The following is a 6,497-nucleotide window of genomic DNA, read 5'->3' as shown; positions in this document are numbered from 1 at the left end:
AATATAGCAGAAAATATACTAACCCTACTGATATCGCCAGCATCCTTGCAGATACATTCAGTGCAAACTTTATCTCCTAAAGAACCCACAACAATACCCGAAAAGTACAGTATCCCAGACATCAGAGACACACAGGTGGAAATGGCCCTCTCTAACAGCAATACACAGTGTCAATGGAGGCAGATGGTGTCCCAGACTGCATCTTGCAAACACTACAAGACAAACTGATCCTCCACCTAATTAAGCTTTTCAGTGTCAGCCTCTCCACAGGCTACATGCCCATGCAATGGTACGTGGCAACGGTTATTCTTCTCCACCAAGGTCGAAACACAACTGACCATGGTAACTACCACCCCATAAGCCTGACTAGCCTGGTCTGCAAAGCTATGGTGCACATTTTCATGGCACACATTAACAAGACATTGGTAACCTCCAAACACTTGACCCAGCCCAGGTCAGCTTTGTTGAGTGCATTCATGCTTACTGAACCTGTTTGATGTCTTACAGACAGTCACCAAGACATTAGATAAGTGGCGAGGTGGTTCTCACATACTACCTGGACCTTGCCAAGGCTTTTAACACCATTCCCGACTCAGGTATTATTGATAAATGCACCAGCCCGTACATACACCCATACATCACAGGATGGGTTGCCAATGGGCTTACACACAGAACCCACATGGTATGACTAGCGGTCTCCAGGTCCAACACTTAACCAGTCATGACTGGTGTCCCACAAGACTCAGTCCTGGGACCCCTACTGTTTGGCATATACTTCTCAGAGGTACAGGCAAACACAAGTGGACTATGGCAGACCATGTTTGGCAATGACTGCAAACTGGGAGCCATACCTGACAGTCCAGCTGGCACAGACATCCTTCAAGTGGCCTTACAGAGACCAACACAGGGTGTCAAAGTCATGGCCTCCAGCTAAGTGCCACAGACTGCATGGTCATTTCATTGTGGAATATTAAGCACCCACATATTAACACACACATAAGTGGCAGCCACTTTAATACAGATGAGGGAACAGGGTATCTGGGGACTAAGGTAGATAGTGATCTCTCCTTTGACAATAATATCTCCAAAGTAGTTAGGACATCCTTCTATGTAGGCCATCTGATTACTAAAGGGTTTGCATCTAGACATACTGAGGTTATAGTGCCCCTTTACTCATCACTCATCAGTCCCATCATAGAGTATAGTAACCCATTTGGGATGTACCTCGGAAGACATATCCAACAGCTGGAAGGTCCAAGAATGTACCTCGCCAAGAGGATTACTGGCCTCAAACATATGTCATATGCAGCCAGACTGAATAAACTCCTGCTTTACTCAGTGGCATATCGTTTACTCGGAGATGATCTCTGCTGGCCAACAAAGCCATGTCGAACTTATGCTTAATGGATATGCTCCACCTATGGGAATCCATGTCACAGTAAGCCACATGCTGTAGTGAGCTGAACCTTGCCACAACAATAACTGTAAGATGTTGGAGGGACAGATTCCTGTCACAGAAACTCCCCATACTTTGGAACAACATCCCTAATTACATTATACAGAGCCCCTCTCTAACACTGTTCAAGAGAAACCTTGAAGAGTGGATGGGGAACAGTAGGTACACCCCAGGGATCCCACCATTGGCTCTGTTCTACAGAGGGACAATTAATGAATCAATGGGGTGACAAAAGCTGACACATTTTGGCTAGGCTTATGAATGCCCTCAGGCAATTTGCCAAGTACCTACCTATGAACCTATACATACATTATCAGCACATGCTGATAGCTTAATTTACTGTTCAGGTGTTGACTTACCTTGTGCCAATAGCTGTTGTGTGTGCAATAGTTGAGGGCTGCCTATGTTGGATGCACACAGTAGACTGCCTATACATGACAATTTACAGGTAGTCTTGTGTGTGTGCCATCCATTTTTACTGTGTGTGCAGGTGGAGAAAGGTGTCAATCCATAGGTGCCTACACTATCAGTGTGTGTGCTATACATTCCCTCCTTGCCAAGGCATGGGCATACTGGGCACGCCTCCATCTGCCTACTGGGGCTGGCTCAGGGTGTTCGTGATCTGAGTACCACTGTGCCTGTGGGGCCCTTGGCAATGGTGGTGAGCTGTGAGGGCCTTCACCATTCTGTCCCTGCTGCAGCTGTTTCTGCAGGATCATATTGTGTAGCATGGCACATACTATGAAGATGTGGGCACACATGCCTGGAGAATACTGCAAGGCTCCACCAGATATGTCCAAGCAACAGAACCATGATTTAGGCATCCCAAACACATGCTCTATGATGATTCTGGTTTGGGTGTGTGCCTCATTATGGCATTCCTGCATGGGTGTGTGTGCATTTCTGATGGGAGTCATCATCCGCAGTTCCAGTGCATAGCCAGCATCCCCCACCAGGTGGCCATATGGGATGTCCCTCCTACCAAATACCTGATACAGCTGTGAGGCATGCCAGATGTGGGAGTTGTGATAGCTTCCAGGCCTGCCAGCACACACATCCATGATAATACCCTGGGCATTGCACACAACCTGGCAGTTGATGGAGGGGTATACCTTGCGGTTTATGTAGCGCCTACCCTGCTCACCGGGTGGTGACTTGATGTGTATGTGCATGCAGTCTATTGCACCCAGTACCTCAGGGTAGTCTGCCACACTGTGAAAGAGACGCATATTGCTGGCCAACTCGTCCTGCATTCAAGGGAAGTATATGTGCTCATTGGCATGTGGTAACATGGTATCCAGGAACTGGTGAAGTACCCTGAATGCTGATGCCTGGGAGATCCCCATGATATCCCCAGTTGGCCTTTGAAAGGTACCTGTAGCTAGTATTCTCATGCTTACACATACCTTCATATCCACTGGGATGGGTTCCCCTCTGTTTGTTCTGGCTTTGAGGCATGGTCGGCACAGCTCCACAAGTTGCTGTAGGGTGTTACTGTCCACCCTGTAACACTCTACTATCTCCAGATCATGTAGCCCCTGCTAGGTCACCCTGGGTCTCAACACTCTTCTCCTCCTCTGGTGCCTTAGGTGGTTGTGTGCATCATCTTCCACACCACCTTCAGTCTCCAACACATGCTGGCAGATCAAAGCTATGACAGCCCCTAACATGTACATACTAAAAGTTCCCTGTCTGTATACAACAATGCTGCAGAATGTATGGGAATACACAAGTGTGTATGAGGTGCTTTCACACTTTATACTATTTTGTCATGGATGCTGCTGATGTCATTGGGTGCGTATCAGCAATTCCAGCTGCAGGATATCTTAATTATGGGTTTTACAGTGAGTACTGCTAGTGTGGGGCCTTTAGTGTAGAGTTATGCTTGCCTGCCTTGATTAATCTGCTGCCCTTTAATTCACTTTTAAACCTGGATCCACTCCCATTATCAGGCATGCATCCACCTGGCGTCTTTCTTGTTTTGTACTTTCCCTACCCAGTCATGTGTTGCAAAATGTGTCTTGTAGCTGATATACTGCAAATCTGCTTTGTTCTACTGTGACACTTTACTGTTTTCTTTGCAGTACAGCCCCTCCCCTTTCCTGTTCTGCAGGTAGCTGCTTGCAGCCTTGCTACCTGTTGTCAATGGCCCACTGTAGGTTCCTAGGTTTTAATTAGTCATTTGTACTCCAATTTCTCTGCTGCAGCATTTCCTTATTTCTTTCCTATATCCTTCCATTTTCAGCTCCGGTGTGCGCCACACATACCCGTTTACCGGGTTAAGCACATTTTCATCTCCGTTCACATGCATACTCAGTTACCTTGTGTAGTCTCAGCTAAGCAAAGCTATACCCATTTCGACACACCCCTATCCTGCAGCTTTTCTTAGCTATGGCAAACCAGATTAGCAATGCTCCAATGTGCTTACAGCAAAGGTGACACACCCCTCTCTTGATGTCATCTTTATCTCAAGGGCACACCTCAGTGTTATAATGCTACGCTGTGAGGTGCATCCTTACACCAGCGGGGAATCTGTGATTCACTATTACTCCTCTCATTTGCATGGCATTGCCTACTAATTCCTAGCTACCACACAAAACACTGTCACAGCCCCTTAGCAACCCTTTCCCCAATTGTGTGGTGTAACATGCCTGCCATTGACTATTATGGGAAAATTATGATATGTGTTACATTGCAATTTTTTTCTATATTTTTCTATTTTTCATGCAATCCGGTTTGCGCACCACTGCCCTGCTCTTAAACTTTGCGATAGTGTGAAAAATGAAATTAAATGTTCTTTTTATATTTTGTACATTTTTGTATGCCAATGGCTATATATTTAGTCATTGGCATATATTAACGATATAATACATGTGTTTGGCCAGCTGTCATAGCTCCGATTTTATGTTTGCAAAAATGTAAACAGTTTTTTTACAGTTTACATTTCTGCATGCTTACACTACACCTGCACCACATCCTGGATTGCTAAATACCTTCATTTGCATGCTACACTGCTGCAACTGGGGTTATTAGCATACAGGGGCCGGGAGCTGTGTGGGTGTAGCGTACGCAGGTAGTGCACGTGGAAACAGCTCGTACCTGCATCACTCACCGGCCATATTTGGTGTTGGAACGCCAACGCTACACTTGCACCTGGCACAAGCTTCATGAATCCCGGGGATTGTTTGTTAGTTACATTAGACCCAAACTTGAGTATGGAATAAAATGGAAACCCTATAAAAACATGAGTAAACTGGAAAAAGTACAATGGAAATATACATAGGGCATCCATGAATGTGAAAATTTAAGTTATTATGAAAAACTAAAATATCTGAACTTGTACATTGTCTCTTATAGATATCTAAAAGGAGATCTTATTCAGGTATATAGGCCATTTAGTGACAACTACCTCTGGAAATGTTTAGGGTTAACAAAAAGTACTAGAGAATCACCAGACAACCTATGTAGAAGATTCTATAGGACTTGAGAAATGTACTAATTGGTTCTTTGACAGAGAAACTGATGTATGGAACAGACCACCAAATTACATTAAAGCAAGTACTAGTTTAGATATTTTAATAACAGCCTTGGTACTTATTATGGGAACAAGTGTTTTGGTATATTGGCAAGCTAGAAGGGCCTTAATGCTAATGCTTGAAATGTTTGTATGTATGTAGGTATGTATTATTAAAACAATTTCCCATAACTCCTCATCCTGCTGCACATCTCCCAGCATGTTTAGCTTTTTTTTTTTTTATTTGCTCAAGAAATATGTCAGAGTATTCTCTTCACTTTGCAGGTGCAGTGTTGTAGCATGGAGTGGAATCACACTGTGGGACAGAAAGACAAGAATGGAAAAATGTATTTTATTTGCATTTCCTTTAGGCAATATGATCTCAGAGCTACAATCTATAACTAATGATACATGGGTATTTGGAATTCAGATGCACTTGCCCCCAGGGGAAAACGTGCTTCTTTCTACTGATTAGATAACGTGAATGTTTTTTTTTTTTCATACAAGCACATGAGTCTTTGGCTTAATATTGCCATGCATTTGAGACACTAGCAGTATATTTTCCAGAAGAGGTGTATCAAACTCTCATGTTTACTTGTAAATCAAAATTTTTGGGATGTGGTAAGATATAAAGATGCATGATTTTAAACTGTTACTTCACACCATAGATCTGTACTATCAGGACAGCCCTTTCTGACTTCTTCCAATGTAAGCTTTACATGATACATTAAAGTAACAGTGACAATTAATAATGCATTTTAAAGATTTGTATTACTTAACTACATAACTTTTTCTTTGGTTTTGCTTCTTTACCTTCTTGGTAGCTTTGAAACTTCTTAGTATCATGTATATGATCACCTGTCAATATGTGAATAGTTTTGTGTTGGCTCAATCCATACAGTACATCTATAGTAATGGCTATATGAAACTGTTAGCACAGGAGAAAATTTTCTGTGTCCTTTATTGTGCCCAGATATTTCTGTGGTCAGTCTACTTATCTTAGATGAGCTAGTTTTGATAAGGGCTTATAAATATAAATTAAAATATATCAAAATTAAAAGATGGAATTTAAACAGTTCAGATTATCAACCCTGTTATTATTATTTGTATAAAATATTATTTGTTCTTCTTCATGCAATTTTTCTGGTTTTGTCTCATTTTCATGGGAACCATGTCATGCACGTTTTACCATGTCATGCACATTTCTCTTCTCTTTATATACTATCCAGTTTTGTGCCCAATGTCTCTTTATTTGGTTATATTCTGATGTTTTGTGTTATATCTCATAAAATGATAATGTTCATTAAGATTTGGATGATGTTAATAACTTTTTACATTAATGATAGTCTGAGGATTAGGAATTCAAATAATTTCCTATGTACAGTGCTTAGATAAGTGAAAACATAACATGACAAGATACTGACTGATTCTGATGAGCCAGCATTCAGTGTTTTTGAGAAGATGCATATTACTTAGTTTTATTTATTGCCAGGAAACAATGCATTTACTTTTTATAATATACAATCG

Source organism: Protopterus annectens, chromosome 8.part0 (genome assembly GCF_019279795.1).
Source record: "Protopterus annectens isolate FY-2018-M chromosome 8.part0, PAN1.0, whole genome shotgun sequence".
Taxonomy (NCBI): Eukaryota; Metazoa; Chordata; order Ceratodontiformes; family Protopteridae; genus Protopterus; species Protopterus annectens.
Note: the sequence above shows the minus strand (reverse complement) of the source record.